The sequence below is a fragment of the Carassius auratus genome, chromosome 31 (assembly GCF_003368295.1).
Source record: "Carassius auratus strain Wakin chromosome 31, ASM336829v1, whole genome shotgun sequence".
In the NCBI taxonomy this organism is placed as follows: domain Eukaryota; kingdom Metazoa; phylum Chordata; class Actinopteri; order Cypriniformes; family Cyprinidae; genus Carassius; species Carassius auratus.
Window position 1 is genome coordinate 14,590,814 of NC_039273.1, and position 20,002 is coordinate 14,610,815.

The 20,002-nt window shown below is 37.1% G+C and overlaps 1 pseudogene; it reads right to left on the reverse strand.

The window, feature by feature from the left end:
* Positions 1 to 303: 303 nt before the first annotated feature.
* LOC113051192 (espin-like protein) lies at positions 304 to 19,209 on the reverse strand (annotated as a pseudogene).
* Positions 19,210 to 20,002: the final 793 nt, after the last annotated feature.

Consider the following 20,002-nt stretch of genomic DNA (forward strand, 5'->3'; position numbering starts at 1 on the left):
TGCTGATTCTTAAGGAGTAACAAAAAATTACACAGAAAATTAACAGAAAAGGGCATCTGATTCGTTTTAAATCACATATGGATAATTCTGACAAAAAGGCAGACACTTCAGTTTTTGGCAGTCTTCTACCTTTCACTCCTGGAAAATTGGAGGATAAATGGCAAAAGCATGCCTTACATGTCACAACTGTATAAATATTGGTACCAGTTCTACATCCAATTAAAAAAAAAAAAAAAAAAAAATACAATAATATATATATATATATTTAAAGATAATAAGGAATCGCTATGTACACTTCTGCTCCAATACATATTGTCATTCCTCAAAATCAAATATCTCGGCCTCTTTTTCCTTCCAGAAAGCAAAACTACGGTCAATATATTTGCAAATCTCCTCATTAGTCAGACTACTAATATCAGAATTCTTTTTCAGGACTACTCTCTCATCTGGGGTGGGCGTCTGTACAATGACTTTAGGCACAGGCCTCATTTCTACTGTTGTGGTCTGTCCTGGGTGTTCAAGCTCTGGTTGGCCTGATCCATCTCCAAAGAACTTCACTTTAATGTCTTCAAATCCATCCTTCCATTCCCGGTTTCCTGCCTCAATGTCCTGAATTACAGCCTTGTGAAAATCACGCACAGTCTCCCAGGTGAAACGTCCCACATGGTCGAACACCTCAAAGCACAGCAAGTGTCTCATTTTCCTCTCATCTGCTGGCAAATCTAGCTCAAGGATGTGAAAGTAGCCGAGCATAAAGAGGTCGAGTGTCAGCGCGTCATAGTCAACGGGAGATCCATCCACACGGGGCAGGAACTGCTCCGGTGAAAAAATGGCCTGCTGCCGGTTGAGTCTCCGGATCTGTCGCGAAGGTACAAATGAGATCATGCTTCTCCAGTTCCCAATCATCTTATTGATGGCACTTCTCTGCTTGAAGAAATGCCCGAATTTGCCATTTTCCATGGTGTTCTTCGGAGAGATATCCAAGCTAGCTTTGCGTTCACACTTCAGCTTCTTAGATATATCCAGCGAATCGACGCTTTGCTTCCTATGAGCGTTTCTCATGGTTACAGTATAAGCCGACTTCTTCCAGTGACCCAGGAACAAGACCACAATACGTTCCTTGCGCAGTGTTGTGCTTTCATAGTCGATAGATGAATCATCAGTCTGGTCAACCTCTGGTCTTTGTTCTTGTTTTTGGGAGACATCATCCGAACCATTTTTTACCGGTTCTTGCTCTAGTTCACCCAGTGATTCAGTCATCCCTGAATCCTGTTGTGAGGAATCGATTTGATTCTCAAAGTTGGACTTTAAGTTCCTCACAGAGACCCCAAACTGTTGAATCTCATTTTCTATCTTCTCCCTCCTACCTCTGTTGACGGCTTGCCTCTCTGATGGCTGAGAGAAGACATTCACAAGCTCTGTGTTTGGCATTTTGCAGTAGGGCTGGTCTGTTAGATTGGTCATAAGCAGTGACATGCTCTTCACAATGCCTGAAATACGGTTGCACCAAACAGGTAAGGGAGTCTGTGTAGAGTTCTTGTACTGGGTATTGACTGTGATGTTGACAATGGGTGCTGGGAGAATGTTTCGAAGTTCTTCAGCCAGACGAGCAAGCTCCATTTCATAGCCCTCACAGTTCTTTTGCATCGAGACACTCTCAATTTGCTTCTCTAGATAAATGAGGTCATCCTCTGTTAGAAGCTCTCCGAATGGACCCAGGATGGCATTGTGAGCATGGGAGTACCTCCAACTGTCCATCTTTGTATATCTACCACCACTCTCCTGTTGAGTAAGATAAAATGTCCAGTTAAGAGAGAAAGCTGCAGTCAGAGCATCATCTCAGATTTGTTATCTATGCATTTAAAAGACATTTAATGCAATATTTGTATCTTACCTTTATCCTCTGAGTTTCTTGGTCAAATAAGCTGGCCTGTAGCTGTCGTACCATCACTTGTCTCTTCCATTCTGCTATAGATCTGCCCTTCTCATCGTGCATGGGTACCAGGTAATCAATATCAGACAAATTTGCCTCCTCTGTTGGTAACACCACCATTTTATTCTAAAAGAGAAAAAAAAGACAATAATTTATTTGCAAAGAACTGTAGTTCAAATTGTGCCCTTTATACATGAAAAACAAAAACAGCACTATCATGCTTGGCTAATATGAAATCAATATCTTAATTAACTTGGTTGTTAAAGTTCCTTTTTTTGTATTTTGATGCAGTTTTCTTAGATATATATGCATACAGTGCTTTAGTACATTCAATAAACGTTAGTCTAAAAATAAGCTACCTTCACATGGTAAGTGTTTACGAACTGACAATCATACAGTATTCACTAAGACAACTGGAGAATAGTTATGTACATACAACAGCTTTAGTATCAGTAAAAAAAAAAAGTTTAACAAAAGGGACCAATGGATTTTACTGGAAATGTGTGTGCTGTGTTTTTTTATACTAATGACAGTTGTGAATAATGCCTGAAGCCATACGGTCAGTGAATTTGGTAAATATTCAATACAGTGAATTCCATTACACTGGAAATGTAAAATGTATGGAGGATTTATGACTAAAAAAAAAAAGAAAGAAAAAAAAAAAGACTGGATCTAAAACCTCTGCCTTTCTATCTCCATGAGTTATTGGATCCCAAAATAATAAATAAATTGTGTCCAGTGCAAAGTGGATAAGTTTGATGTGATCAGATAACAACTAGTTACCCAGTACATTGCTGTTCTAACAGAAAGACAATTGTGTATTTTGAAAATTGAAAAGTCTGTTGGGTTATAGAATGCAGTTGTCATGTAACTCTATATAGCATTCTAATACAGGAATGACAACTGTATTCTGCTAGTGTGAAGATAGCCTTAGAGATTCAATTATCATAAGATGTCTTAATGCTGGCAATAGTTCTTACATCTCCCAGTTTCATTCCTCCCATAAACAATTTCCCTTTGTTTGGTACTGGCTTACTCGGAGGCGTACTGGAACTAAGGTTCTTCACCACTGCAATGACAATCAGAACAAGAACAACGTTTGTTTTTCAGTTATGTTCTGATCATATTATCATAGGCCGATTACCATTACTCACTAAACTGGAATTAAGTCATCAAGTGAAATTAAGGAAGGATGAATCAATGGTGACAGCAGTGCAGAACGTACACTTAAAACAGCACTAGGGGTATTAAACAGCCCCCTTAGGGCTTTCTCACCCGTAGTGGCCATGTGGACATTCTGGAAGGTTTTCCCATGTAAGCTAAAAGATGCCTCCATGCCTACCTCCAAGGGGGTAGTGGAGGAAGGGTGAGGAGAAGGTGAAAGAGTTGAAGGGGGGTAACGTGCTTGAGGGGAATCTTCCGTCTCAGGATGCTGGTGGGGTTGAAAAGAAATGGAAAGTCAGTCCACTGAAAATCGACACATACTACAGCCAAGTATTAAGCACACTTTTCTGTCTGAATTGTTCTGTTCCAAAATCTATTGGGCTGCCCATGAAGGGAACATTTTAAGGCATTATTTGAGCCACATTATAAAGACCAAACGATACTTCAGTTTTGAAGCTATTGCTAGCACATGTGTAGGACGTGTAGCCATTCAAAGTATACTTTAGATGACAGAATGTGCAAAGACAGGCATTCGCCACATACTCAACTAGAAAGTTTAATACAGCTTCATAAGTTATGACAGATAAATATGTTTTTTTACTCATTTAAACTAGAGTTGCAGGTATCTCTTATCCCCCTCACACAAGTGCTCATCTATTCGGCCATCTTATTGTGGCCTCCTGCAGTCTGTTGTGTTTTGTCTCATTTGTTTCTTTTTCAGAGGTGAAACAACAGGCCAAAATAGTGTTACTGCCTAGTGGACAAAATGATTGGTGAAAAAAAAAAAAATCTTGTTCGGGCTAAGGGCACAGTGAATGCACAGTTAGAAATATCTGCTTAAGCGTGTATTATGCTAATGTTGAAATTTAAATCACACACACAACCCAGTGTACATGTAAACTATGACAGCAAACTATTTAAACTAACAGATGTGTGGCACATGCAGCCGTTTCTACATATAGTGTTCGAAATAATGGTTGCACTTTATTTTACAGTACGTGTACTTACATGTACTTATAGTGTACTTACAGTGTATTTATCTAAGAAAGTTCTGGTAATACAAAGTAACTACATGGGCAGGGTTAGGTTTAGGGGTAGGTTCAGGGTTAATACCTAGTTATTACATAGTTATTGTAATTACTAAAATAAGTACATAGTATATACATGAGGAACAGGACTGTAAAATAAAGTGCTACCAATAACTCTTTATGAGGTGTTATATGGTAAGGACACTGCTTTAGAAGACAGCTACTTATGTAGGAATTAACGGAGGAAATAGCTCACCAAATTGTTGAAAAGTTCTAATATTATACTCTTTGTCATTCATCCTGTATTATTGTTCAAAGACGTATAAAACTTACCTTAAGACTGTCCATGTCTTTTTGAGTATTAGTGATCTCTCTGTAATAATCAGAGCTGGGTTGCCCTGACACAGCTGGTTTCTCTCGGATCTCTTCCTCTATTGGACAGTTTTCTTCCAGAGGTTGGGCAACTGGAAAGAACTGCAACACAAAGAGCTTTTATTATCAGTTTATTTTATTATCAATATAAACTGATTCAAAGAACATGAATCTTCATCAACAATGAACATTGAATAAAAGCCCAATTATTGCCATTTGAATATCAGAATCATACACATTAAAAACAGCTATTTGTGTTCTTTCTTTCTTTTGTGCTGTGTTGTGGTCCGCACAGTGATATGTGAGCATTACAGTAAGAGGGGCCCTAGCGGGAGGGGGGCAAAATAGTTGCACCTGAGCCCAACATTTAGATCCCACTTTACCAGAGGGAAAATATATGGAGTATATGGGAACATTTAGATCACTGCTGATGAAACCGTAATATCCTAATGGACTCCATGCAGGATCCATATCAAATGTGGCTCTCAAAGGGCTCTCTGTAAAACACACACACGCACAGAGCATCAAAGGGAACACTGATACGCCGCAGCATGCTATTTTGCTTTGTCTCTGTGAGGTGGTCCTCACAATTTCCTCTTGCACGGCACTTTGATGTCCGAACAGCACGAAATGCGCTGTGACATGGCTTGGGCAAAGGCAGGAATACATTTCCCATAAGTTGCGCAATTCATAAATAGATATACTTTGGGAGGGGTAATGTGAGTATATGGGGCAAAACTACATTAGCGAAGTGGAATTTCTTTCCTCCGTGATCTTTGAGCCACAGTTTAGTTCCTCGCTCACGATCAGGAGGCATCTGTCTCTGCGTGAAGGTTTAATCAAAGCCAGTGGACACCATGGCCCATTTGGTTTTCATCAGCTATCTTCTTCTGTGGCTTAGGCAGTGGATGCTGGAGTAACATTGACCTCCCATTCTCTCCTCTGCCTAATGGGCCACACAAACACTGATGGAGAGAGTGAGACTACAGCAAAAGCACACAATCCATATAAGGTCCTATAAGGTAATATGGTGCAAAACAAACTACAATCTTTTTTCACCATCTGCTTTGGACAGTTACTTAGGAGGGGGAGACTCACAGATATAAATCCCTAAGACTTGACAAACTTTTATCTTGGAAAGAAGTTAGCAGAAAATCATTGTAGAGCTGAAACAGACTGTGGGATATTTCACAGTGAATTACATTTTTTTGGGGAAAGAATCAGAAATAGAAGAAATATGAAGGCATACGCAGTTTGTGTGAGGTTTGGTTAAGGTTAGAGTCTCCACATATCTCTCTGTTTTCTAGAGGAATTCAAGACCACACACTTGTGTTGACATATAAGCAATACATTCTATGTTAAATCACTTTTACACCTTCAGTTAAAACACAAGATGGCCATGTTTGACAGATTTAAAATTTACAGGACTGAGTGAAAACGGTCCAAAGTGTCTACAGCATCAAATACTCTGTGCTGGAAAGTTTATGTTAAAAATGGAGAAAGAGTGATGAATGAGCTGAAGATGGCGTTCTTTCTATGTTAGCTGTTTTACATAGATTTATGGATCAATTCTATACTACAAATAGTAACAGATTAAGCAAGCAAGCTCAGGTAAACTTCAGGCCTATTAATTTCTCATGTTTCTCAGATTAAACAGAAAATAAAAGCTAAATAAATAAATAAAAAATATATGTTTAATGAATCATAATAATATGGGTGTAGAGTTTATTGGTAGCATATTTGTTACTGGTCGATATTTATTATTATTATTTTTATTTATTTATTTATTTATGTATTTTTTTATGGTAGATATTGGATTTTTAATCACGCATGCTCATTTCCCTTTGTCATCATTAAACACTCACTTAAAGTTCATATTTAAAAACAGCAACAATCTAACATATTTTAATGTAACCTTCAGCAAATATCAAAATAAATATAAATATTTCACACTGTACATTAAATTAGTGTGACGCTTATATTACTTTTAGCATGTAAAATGTCAAATTTTATATATATTTTTATTTTGAATGCATTATGACAATGTATTAGACCATTGATATAGACATTTATATATATTCAACCAATTTTAAATTTCAATGTTCCAGTGATTACATTTTAGAAGCCCTAAACTGTGAACTTTCAAAGGCACAATAAAAACATGAGATATATTAATATAAATTACAGAGAGATCATCAATAAACCTTCAATAATCATGATATGAAAACATTACATTTTATTTTATTACATCTGGAATTAAGAGGAAATTTAGTTAATATAAATTAAATAAATTACAATGACTGTTTTTAAACAAAAGGTAGTTCAACTAATGGTAAAAATTGCTCAAATACTGTACTTCATGTGATGCATTTGAAATTAACAATAATTATGCATTGTTCAATATAATAAAAATACAATTTTAAAAACAATAACAATCCATTAGCTCTACAAGCACAACATGCATATAAAGCACAACAGTTACTTACAAACTATCGTCCTCTTAATTGTGGTCGATATCCAAACAGGCAGCACCTGATCACACGATGTGAACACCCAGAGATGTGTTGACTACATCCACACCTTCCCAACAACTGGCCATGGCCCAACAGACAATAAACAATAAACTCTGATAGGAGAATGCACTTAATAATTTACACAGTGGATTGGGTAGCCGGCAATGTCACTAATGAACAAACCGATGGACATGCCAACAAGCGAGCAGTGTGATAGAAAGCAGGAGACGGTCAAATCAGAAGAAGCGGACAGAGACATTGTATCTCTTTCATTCACACTTTGTTGTTTTGTATATCTTTGAGACCACATTAAACAGGGGACTTGACCTTACACACATCCACACCAATCACTAGAATAAACATTGTCAAGTCTTAGCCTGAAAGATGGGGCCCTGCATGAGGAGAACCTTTCCATTAATTGTTTAATAATGTATGCCCTGGAAAATTAGGTGACAATACAATCAGGTCAGTTGATTTATTCTCTCCAGCATCCTAAATTTCAGCATGTCCAGAGTAAGAGATCTAAGCCATCATGCATATGTGTGAAATATATAATCATTTTTTTTTAGAATTTTTTTTTTTTTTTTGCAGCATAAAGTAAAATAATAAAAAATAAAAATACATTAAATTCAGTCTAATGGTGCAACCAACAAAGTTAAGCAGAGACATGCAGGAGAATAGAAATCAAAACAAAATAAGCAACACAAAACAATTTAGTTTTGGGTAAATCTAATGGGCAGTCTTTAGTTTTATTAATCTATTATTTGTTCCAGAGGAAATAGTTTTGGCAAAATCTCATCATGTTATATTTTGTGTAACTTTAATGCTGTATGTCAGAGCACTGCCTTCGTACTTTTGACCAGGGCTCTGAACCTGTTCAAGAAACGAAAACGAAAACGAAAATCCGAAACGAAAGAAATTTTGGTAGGAACAGAACCAGAAACAAAATATTTGAAATGGCCAGTAACCGGTTCCTAACGTTATTTTATCGTTCCATTTAATATTTGAAATTTGCTGTCAACCAATCACAAATTCCAGTAGTATGGACTATGCAAATGTGACGCAGAAGCAACGAGTGTAATGTCCGCTCAGCTGTGAACTCATCATATGTAAGTCGCATTGGCAATGCACCACCCTTAGAGTTTGTCTGAGGATAGTGTGAGATGAATTCAACAGATCACATACCTGCATCGCTTCTGTGAATGGATAAAACAGAAAAACTGTAGGATTACATAAAAAGGAATATAGGCATACTGTATACACTAAAATCATATTGACAGATTAACGAAACGAAAGAAAAAAATGTGCTAACGGTTCATTGTGACACGTTCCACAGTTTTCGGAAAGGAAAACAAAACAGCAGAGAGTAGGCCCCTAGTTTTCTTTATTTTGCAAAAGATTTACAATTTGAATTATTTTGTAAAAGCTCTGAGTAATGTCTTGCTTCTGTACAGCATAACTAACCAGCGTTGGTATGACCATTTTGCTATATTGAAGCCTGTTCATTATCAAACTAAAAAACAGTTAAAGAAACAAATAAAAAGTTAAACTGCTCCGTTGTACAAAATGTTACGTTCAGCGTGACCGTGCCTCACTGTGCTGATAAAGCTGATATGAAGGATGATGTTTTATGTAGATGAAAGTACAAACACTATATAATAAATCATATTTTAGCATCCAGATTCGTCCAGAACATGGAAATATTTGTATTTGTGCCAAATGAGAGAGGTAGGCATCGGCTTCACCTTAGATTAGTTAGCTTTTGGATTGACGTTTTTATAGCCTAAATTTTAGATGATTTGTTTTGGAGAGAAACTAATAACTGCTTTTAGAATGTTTGTTAATATTTTGCTTTATTATTATTAGTAGGCAAATTATATATATATATTTTTTTAAATAACATGATTGAACTGTATTTCTTCCACCCGATTGGTTTTGGAATGGTAATAATGTCAGAGTAACGCAGGAACATAAACGTTAAAATATCGATACTGCTCAGAGTGAACTGATTGATTTTGTTTTATTTATTTTTTCATTTTCAAGCCCAGCTTTTGACTGAATTGCCTAGCAGCTTTTATGATGGCAGTTGCTGCTTATTAAATATTATTATTCAATGAACAATATTGTATATAAACAGTAGTGTTTAATTATAGTATTTATTCTTGGGAAATGGTGTGTGTTCACGATGGTGATTTTAGTTACATTATTCTGCCATTAGATGATGAAAAGAGACTTTATATTGAAAGAGACTGAAATGGTTGTAAACAAGTTATTTTTACTTTCAACAACATCTTGTGAAACCCAGCCAACAACTGCACTGAGGAAATCATATATACATTCAAACCAAAATTTATTCACACCTTCAACATTTCACCCATTATCACAGTTTAGTAGTAGTAGTACTGTAGTAGTGGTAGTTTATTCGCTATAGTTTAGGAAATAAAATATGACAAGAATTTAAACTGTGTCAGAACACATTCATCTTGATAATGTCAAATAACACAAAACACAAAAAATGGCCAGGTCAAAGTGTCTGAATAATTTTTGGTCTCAATTTTTTATAAATTTTACTGGTAGGAATTTTTGGGTATATTATGTAACAGTGTATTATTTTGCTATCCTCACTTACATAAATGAACTATAGTTTCCTGCACCCACTAGTAAATTATATCTGGTGTCTGAATAATTTTTGGTTTGACTGTATCTATGCGGTGGTGCTCTGAAATGAAGAGGGAATGTCCTCAAAGAGAATTTTTATTTTTATTTTGATAATGGACACTATTATATGTCACTGACCCAGGAATTTTCTGGAAATCTCAGTAATGAAATTAGAACAGACAAACCCTCTTGTGAAATGCAATGTGCAAGTGCTTACAGTAAAACAATGGTATTTAGTAGAAAGAAATAATGTTTCAGATTCAGATTTTGTTTTTGTCATCAAAGGTTCTAAATGAAATATGTGCTAATTTGGCACCAATTTATTTGTCAGTTGGCAGAAGCAAGTCAAAGCCTAACATCTGAGCATGCATACTTCTTTAGAAGCAAGCCCTAATTTGAATGCCCAGAATGCCTCAGTATTCATGATGCAGTAGTTGAACAACACCCAGATGACCTATTGCATCTGCTGAGATTCTTAGGTGTGGAACCAGTTGACATTTCTCTATCCCATAAGGCCTCATGAGCTGAAAAAGCAACTGATCAGATTCAAACCTAAACACTTCTAGACCACTGGTTACAAAAGTGACTTAGTATTTCTGATAATGTATTCATACTGTACATCTTCATTATAGCCAAGAAGTACATAATTCATGACATTAAAGGGCATGAAAGTACAAGAATTCTGAAACAGCAATGCCCTTATTTGGGAACACCAACAATGCATGTAAAGTTCAGGACAATATAAATTGAATGTTTGATTAAAAGAAAAAAAGGTATTTGTTAGGGAGCACTTAATTTACTTTACTTCAGTGATCAATGTGCAAAGTGGATCCAAAAAGCTAAATGACTAGCCCTAACCCTAACTGCTTTAGAAGATGAAAAAAGGAAATTATGAATGAAGATTGCTTACGGCAAACCCAGAATCTGCAGGTGCACAAAAAGCATGAACAAAACCTTAGTTTGGTGTGTCATTACAGATTCTCTGTTAAATGGTAAACACTGTTCCATGTGTAGCGGATCACTAAATGTCAAAGCAATCAGAGCATTCTTGAGATATGACTGAGCGTTTGATGAGAAACATGTTGAAAGATTATTTTTTACGTAGACTCATAAAAAAGCTCTCTTACTACCCCCTAGTGGTCGATTAGCACCGATATTTCTGTAAAGACTCCATGCTGAGCTAAAATCTCCAAGCATTTTTATAATGCTTGAAATCACCAGCAATACACAAACCACAGAGCTTCATTATACATCACACTATGAACTTTTCCCAATCTAGAGCAATTGTTGTTGTTGTGGTTGTACTGAAATAAACCTTCTTCAGCCAGAAGAGACACATTTAATACTGCTGGCATTTTAATTCCCTGCCTGAATAAGATGAGAATAAAGCATATATGTGTGTCTGTTTATTTGATTGCAGCTGTCTCAGGGAGAAGGCACTCACACTTTGAGCAGAGGGCCGTGCTCAGAGAGGGTGACCTCTTTGGGATGAAACCAAAAAATGAGGAAATACCTAGCACGCAACTCTCTGGCCAATGGCCCAAACAATCCATTACAGGCACTGTTAGGAAATGAGATGGCCTGTCCCAAGCACTCGGAGGTGGAATAAAACCTTCTGAAGTACACTACAACTTGCAATACTATAAGTGGACCAGGAGGAAAACTAAAATGCTTTATTCCTGAAATAATGCTGATGTGGACCAAGACAGTGGGAGGCCTGGGAACCATTTTCGGGTCAATGAAATATAAGAGGGTGTCCAAGATAAAGATAAAGTCTAGTGTAAAACACGTGCCAAGTTCTTTTGTGAGAACACTTCATATTTTCGAAAAGTCTTATTTAATACACTTTTCATTGTAAAAAGTCATATTCGATACATAAATATAATTTTGTGTTTTTCAGGAACATCACATGATATTTTCCAACCTGAACCAACCTTTCCTTGTCACAAAAAGATCAAATTATTTGATACATTAAGATTTTCTTTTATATATTTTTTGAGGGATACTAAAGTGTCCATCGAATGGGTTTAAGAAGCAGGTCATCTGGGAACTACTCACCCACTGTTTTTCAAATACTATGAATTTGGATATACTACTCACCTCACATACAATTTTTCGCCTACGATAGGGAAGTACGCGATTTAGGACGTATAGCAAATGTATTCCATGATCAGGTGTGTTAATATTGGAAAAAAGATAAACAATCTGATGCAAGTTTGAAGCCAACAAACATCCTGTTCTCCAACCGATTTGATAGACAAGTATCTGTTTCCAAGCATTAGAATGGTAAAAATCAGAAACCAAACCCTGTGGATCCCATAACCAGCTCAGCCCCCGGCCCTCTACCTGAGCTAGGCTGCTGGTCAGAAGGTAACTGATACACCCCCGGCAAATAGAGAGACTGCAAACGGCTGCATCTGATGCTTCAACAGCCTCCCTTCACTAATTAGATCTCTATTGTTGGGACAGTTTGGCTTAATTTTTGACGTCTAGTGACACCCTCAGTCTCTCTCTCTCTCGATATAGGAGCAATTAAGTACTGATTTATTCATGTCTATGTTGACAGGGAGCTTATATTACTACATAAGATCTATGGAAGCGTGTGATCAGGGTGATTGGAAACTGCGTAATTAATTATGTGAAATTTCAGATATGGTACTTCAAATTTAATGAAACTTAAATTGAATTCTTAATTGGGTTCAATTGATTTCTAACCTGTTGGCATAGCACTAACATGGCTTTTAGTCCTAAATTGGGCTTTATTTGTTTGATACTTACAGCAAAATGAATATGGAACATATAGATTAAGAATCAAAAACTTGCTTTAAGGTTCAAATTCCAATTTGGAAAACTGGGAAAACTTCTTTTTTTAATTATCTGACAAAATGAAAAAGTATTTGCAGGTTCAACCATGGAAATCATCTTTTATTGTCATAAGCTTGTTATTATGCTTACAGTTCAACAGCTGAGTATCCAATATAGTCCACAGAGGTTTGCATAACAGAAATTTATGGCCTATACCCTATACAACATGTTTATTTAAAGGAAATTAATATTCAGCTTTTTTTTTTTTTTTTTTTTCATATGGATTTTAGCTCACACATGCAGTATTAGCTTGTTAAACGTGTTTTATAAGCTAAGCAAGGTATGTTGGAGGAAATCCAAGACAATTCTTGAATGGGAAAAGTAAAAACAGCTGCTATTTCTATTGCCCATTAATGCAGATGGACATCTTCGAAAAAGAAAAGAAAGAATGCACATTTGTGAGATAAATCACCAGAACAGCAGTATCCCCCATTGACTGATCCATCAATTTTGTGCTCTAAATGTGGAATTCATTTATTGTCTTATGTGGTTCAGTTGTTGTGCATGCCCCCCAACAGCACTACCATGTTCACCCTTGAAAAAAATGTATGTCTTAAATTGAGCCTCATCTTATTTACCATGTGAAACCAGAAGTCTGAGATCCCATTGATGTGCACTGCACACAAAAGTTCCTTAGAAAGTAGGTGCCACATGACATCTTGATTTACTGGCCTGATTTTCATAGATGCTCTTCATGTGAATGGACACGTCAGTCAAAACAAACTGATCGTGAAAGATCTTGATACAGAACAATTGAGAGAGCTGACCCATCGAGGCAAGAAGTGAAACTAGACGAGAGCTTTTGCTTTCTGAGCTTGTCTTTGTGAAACTTCACTGCGAGGTCTTTAACCCTCTGATGCATGATGTCTACAACACACATCATTTTTAAACATTCACGCTACATCCAAAACATGTCTGACAAACTTTGACCCTTTCTCATAATTATACATGACTGTTCTTGTTATTATTTATAAAAGCATATGACAGCATAATTCAATGGCTAAAAAAACTGGTAAAGTAACATAATCCTCATGATTGTTTTTCAGTAGAATAAGATCTAAGGAACTCGTTATTTGTGTATTTTTTTTATAGTTTACATATAGTAAATGAAAATACTGTATATCCACTGTAATCTGCACTGTTTATAATTGATTACTTGACATTTCAGCAGGAATTTCCATTAATTTTTATATTAAAATAATAATAATACTGTGGGTTAAAGGTTTAAAAAGGATTACAGTTATTTTTGATTATTTACAAATTGTCATTGACTTACATTGTACTACACATTAAATGCATGGTGACAGATCTCCAACTCACTAATTATTAAAATTATTACACTAATATATTAAACATTAATAAATGAGTAAAGGAATAAATAAAATTCATTAAAATAAATAAATGGTTAAAGCTGCAGTAGGTAACTTTTGTAAAAATATATTTTTTACATATTTGTTAAACCTGTCATTATGTCCTGACAGTAGAATATGAGACAGATAATCTGTGAAAAAATCAAGCTCCTCTGGCTCCTCCCAGTGTCCTATTGCCATTTGCAGAGAGTCATCCGCTCCCGGTAAGAAACAACCAATCAGAGCTGCGGTCAATAACTTTGTTTGTGTTCAAAATGTAGAAAAATGTATATAATAAGCGATGAATCCATTTTCCAAACCGTGTTTTTGGCTTGTGCTGAATCACTAGGGTGCACCTATAATAAGTGTTTATATTCGGACTATTTTAGATTGCTTCAGGGGTACCGCGGTGGAGTAACCCAGTACCGTTGTGATTCTTCATTGACATAAACAGAGAGAAGTAGTTCCGGCTACGATGTTCTGCCGCAAGACGCAAGCAGTTCTGTTTATTAACTGCTAGAGCGATAAAAGTTACCTACCGCAGCTTTAATTATTATATTTTTGTTTTGAAGTAAAATCTATACATATATTAGAATAAATACAAATAAATATTGTCCTTTATCATTTAATAATTAATGCATCAGAGGGTTAAGCATGAATTATCTTTTATGTCGATTTTTTCTTTAGCTTCAGTAGACATTTTTTCTGACTTAGTATAAAAGGCATTGTTCAAAATGACCCTAAGGTCAACAGTGGAAATTGCAAAACACATAGTGTAATTTATTTATGTCGTCACTACTTTAAATATTTCCACAATCAAGATAGGGCTGCATGAAATTTCAAATAATCCCAGAGATTCATGTGTGCACCATACAGCCCAAAAGTGAAGGTATCTGGCACACTCAAAGTGGCCATTGTATTCAGCCAGATCAGCAGCCGTGAACTCATCTATGTCTCTTTCCTTTGGGTTGATCTGGTGACCCAGGAGGATCGGACAGCACTGGAAAATTATTTTTTATATGATTATTATGATTTAAAGGTATAATTAAAATAATTTCTGTGTTAGACACAACACAACAGACACAAATCCCAATTTAAACCCACCTCTAGCTACCCATTCTCTGCAGCATCATGTAGAGGAGTGCCACCCCAGTAATCCTTCTTGACCTTTGATCCCATCTGTGACAGCCTCTCCAAGATGTGATGATGCCCTCCACTGGCAGCAAAGTGTAAAGCAGTCACCTTCATTATCTTGACAAGACAGGCTGACATCTGTTGAGGACACCTGAAGTAGTCCAAACAAGTATTATGCGCTTGTAAACTTGTAGTAGAGCTCTACTACAACATGACATCAAAGTGTATATGTGTCTAGGTGAATGTATAACCCACCAGCCATACCACCAGTGCATGGTGGTCCATTTGAGTCATGCCATCTTGGGTTCTTAGATGTACGTCAGTTCCACAGTCTTTCACCAGATACTCCACAACATGTAGATGTTATTATTGTAGATTAACACACCTGAAAAGGTCCATTTGGGTGTTTATTCAAATGGGATTTTGAAAGCTGATATAAATTTCACACTAAAAGATATTTCTGCATAAAATCCCTCTCCCACTATCAGTATTCCCATGTCCTTATCTATGGATGACATGTATTCCCCCTTCAATGAACCTCTGTGTTACTGATACAACATACTGGTACAACATAAGATTCACTCATTGGATTTAATAACTGTGCTAAAAGATTCAAAAATGTGCTTAAGCTGTCTAGACATATAAGATCTGGTAAATCAACTATTTTAGCCAAGAATAAATCGAGCAAAGGATTATGTCTACTGTTAAACCAATTACTGTCTGAATATTAATCACTGGAGGCTAATTTAAATTTAATGGGATTGTATGAAGCTGTTTAAGTATGAAATCATTTTGCAGGCCAGTTTGAAAGGTGAATTTTTTAGAGTAAAAACAGTAATATTGTTAAATATTATTACAATTTAAAATTACTGTTTTCTATTTTAATATATTTTAAAATGTAATCTATTCCTGTGAAGGAAAAGCTGAATTTTCAGCAGCCATTACTTTAGTCTTCAGCGTTACATGATCCTTCAGAAATCTTTCTAATACAGGTATGATGATTTGGTGCTGAAGGAACATTTCTTCTTTTTATTATTTTTTTCATTTTTATATATGAAAGGCCGTTTCTTTTGGAACATGCTGCACAACTCCTTGTTCAAGCTCTTGTTCTGTCCAGGCTGGACTATTGAAATGCTCTCTTGGCTAGGTGTAGGGTTGGTGTAGGGCCATAGAATATACAGTTGGTACAGTATAAAAACCATCACGCCTATGGGATGTCCCCACTTTTCACAAAAACAAACGTGTGCGTGTGTGTGTGTGTGTGTGTGTGTGCGTGTGTGTGTGTGTGTGTGTTTAGCTTGAGTTTACTATATTGACCCTGGCTTACATAGTTATTGGATCTGTTTTTTAAAAAAAACACTCATTTTAAGACAGTCAGTCTACTCAAACAAATAACTCAAGATGTGTGACCCAAAAGACCAGTGACCCAAAACAGCTGGTCACATGCTCTTTTTCATCCACCTCTGCCACATGAGATTTATCTCTGTCATTACTACGCATTTGAGCCCGTAACACTGTACCCTGGAGCTTGACCAATCAGCAGCTTCAAACAGGTGAGGTCACCCTTCGCTGCAGCATAGTGGGCAGGAAGAACAGTGCAGTTTGTTTACGCTTTATTCCCATGAGACAGCAGCCAGTGGACAGCTTCCAACCTCCCGAACTGTGCAGCGAGATGAAGCGGAGTGGCCTCACCAGAAACCTGATCCGAAATACATGCAAACAAATAAGAATAGTTATAAGCAACAATTCTTTATTTTTTCTTTGCACACAAATAACTTTATATTATTATATGTTATATTATATTTTTTTATGTTATATTCTAACTTGTATATCTTGCAATTCAGCCTTTTCTCTAAATTCCTGAATTCCCAGAGTTTACATATTGCAATTTTTTTTTTCTGCCACAAAATAACAAGGTAATATATGTTATTACTTTTGCTTGGTTATACCACATAACATTTTTAAAGACGATATACTTATTTAAATAAAATTAAAAATTAAAACCATATAAACATATTCATTTCTAATACAGTATCTTGACACATCTTTTAGAATAGATTTGTATCCCTATTTCTTTTTGCAATTATGCCATTTTATGATGATCCAAACTTTTTTATTACCACAATACAGAAGATAAATTTAACAAATACAGTTTGACTAATCAGTGAGAAAACTACAGGAAAGAGTATTATTATTTATTTTATTTTTTTAATAAGTAAGAAAGAATACAACCACTTAAAAACATGAGCCTACACTTTGGTAAAGAGCTGTCATTGAGTCATAAGGAGAAAGAACGTTCAATTTGATAGAGTTTATTTCATGATGTCATCATAACATTTACATTTATTCATTTAGCTGACGCAAAGGGACTTATAATTGCTATTTATGTCAGAGGTTGCACGCCTCTGGAGCAACTAGGGGTTAAGTGTCTTGCTCAGGGACACATTGGTGTCTCACAGTGGATTCAAACCCGGGTCTCTCACACCAAAGGCATGTGTCTTATCAGCTGTGCCAACACCACCCCTTAACACCCCTTCATAACACCATCATAGTAACAGTGTTTATTGTGTACAGTGTATATCCATTCTTCTATAAATCTAGTACTGACACAGACCCCATTCCTCAACGGGCCATCACTCCTCTACACAGTCAATATGATCAAATTAGTGTAGTGTATCTTTATTTAATCAGACCAAGGAAATGTTCATTATTAATTCCTCATCGTACATACATACTTTGACCTTGGCAAGCAAGAGCTTAAAACATTTTTATTTTAATGGATGAACTCCCAGCAAGACCACCAACCAAGAATATCACTTGTTATCACTTTAGTTGATGATAACAAGGCACTTAAAACATCTACTTTAACACATCACAGCTGGCTGTAAATTAGATCAAGAGGTTGTCAATGTTAAAAGAGCTGGTTTGCATTAGTGTGAGAAGGGGTGGCAAGTTGGGGGGTTGGGTGACATGGGTCTCAGAGAAGCAATATTGCCTGTACTTCCCTGGTAAACAAACATTGTAAATGGTTAGATTGAACCCCCTCTAACCCATCTGGTCATGATTACAGTGATCATGCAATACTGCTTAGCAAAGAGTAAACAGAGCAAGGGAAAGTGAAGTAATCAAACCATTCTGTGGGTCCTGTAGCGGGTGAACTACTTATTTTGTAAAGTGCTATATTTGGAGCAGGTGTTGCTGGTGTTTCTAATGCAGTTTCAAACCTATATGAAATTGTTTTCTGTAGAAAACATACAAATCTAAAAATAAACAAAAGCTTTATTATTTTTGAAACATAATTTCAATGTTAAATAACTGTTAATGTTATGGTTACCTTAACCATAACTCTATTTTAATCTATATTAAATGTAATTTATTCTTGTGATGACAATGCTGAATTTCCAGCAGCCATGACTCCAGTCTTTAGAGTCACATGATCCTTCAAGAAATCATTCTAATATGCTTGGTGTCCAAGAAACATTTCTTATTATCATAAAAGGCTGAAAACAGTTGTGCTGCTTCCCCTGCTGCTTCAAGTTTCTTCTTCGTGGAGAAAAAGGACGGAGGCTTGTGGCCCTGTATAGATTACTGGTCACTCAATAATATCACAGTGAAGTTTTGTTATCCCCTCTCGTCCAAGCTGCCTTGGAACATCTCCGTGATGCCACTGTCTTTACCAAGTTGGACCTCCGCAGCGCATTCAACCTCATCCGGTATCTTGTTATGCCGTATGGTCTAGTTAATGCCTCCTCAATATTCCAGGACTTCATTCATGAGGTGCTCCGGGAGTTCCTCCACAAGTTCATCCTCGTCTACATCTATGATATCCTCATCTACTCCCGGAGCCTAGCAGAACATTGTCACCACGTTGCAGAGGTCCTGCAACGCCTGAGGGCCTTCCAGCTATACCTCAAAGCAGAAAAGTGCTCCTTCCATCAGCCCTCAGTGGCCCACTCCTACCACTGTAAAGGAACTCCAATGATTTCTTGGCTTTGCTAACTTCTACCATCACCAACCCACTCACCAGTCTTCTCCGTAACAAGCCCAAGTCTCTGTCCTGGACCCCAGCTGCCACGGAGGCGTTCAATTCTCTGAAGGAGGCCTTCACCACCGCTCCTCTCCTCATCCATCCCGATCTTGAAAGACCTTTCATTGCGGAAGTCAATGCCTCCACCAACTGAGTAGGATTCCATTCATGTGCCTTCTTTTCCCGCAAGCTCAACCAGGTGTAGGCTAACTATGACATCGGCAACCGGGATCTCCTAGCAATCAAGCTGGCACTGGAGGAGTGGAGGCATTGGCTGGAGGGAGCCAAACACCCTTTCCTGGTACTTACAGATCATAAAAATCTCGAATACCTGTGCTTGGCCAAGAGGTTAAACCCCAGACAGGCCCGCTGGGCTCTATTCTTCAATCGTTTCAATTTCTCCATCTCATATCAACCGGGGGCCAAAAATGTCAAAGCCGACGATTTATCCCGTTGTTACACTCCTGAGGAAAACCTGGAGGAACCTGAAACCATACTCCCAGACAAGGTAATCGTCAGTCCCATCACCTGGTCATCCAAAACTCTGCCTCAATTCCTCCACCAATGCCCTGCCGGGTTGTCCCCCGTGCTTGCAGTACATCACCAGGAAACGGCGCACTCCACTCATCCACTCGGCTCACACATCACTTGGCACTGGCCACACGGGGGTCAATGTAACCCTCTCGCTGCTGAGGGAATGCTTCTGGTGGGCCAACACGGACTTCAGAAAACTGACCTGCCTCCCTCAGATAATAATACATGCATTCTCGTTATTGTTGACCGATTCTCTAAATCCTGTCTTCTTCTCCCCTTAAAAGGACTGCCCACGGCCATGGAAACTGCTGAAGTAATGTTTAACCACGTCTTCCGATACTTTGGCATCCCTGAGGACATCGTCTCCAACGGAGGCCCCCAGTTTATCTCCCAGGTTTGGAGGGTCTTCCAACCACTTCCAAGTG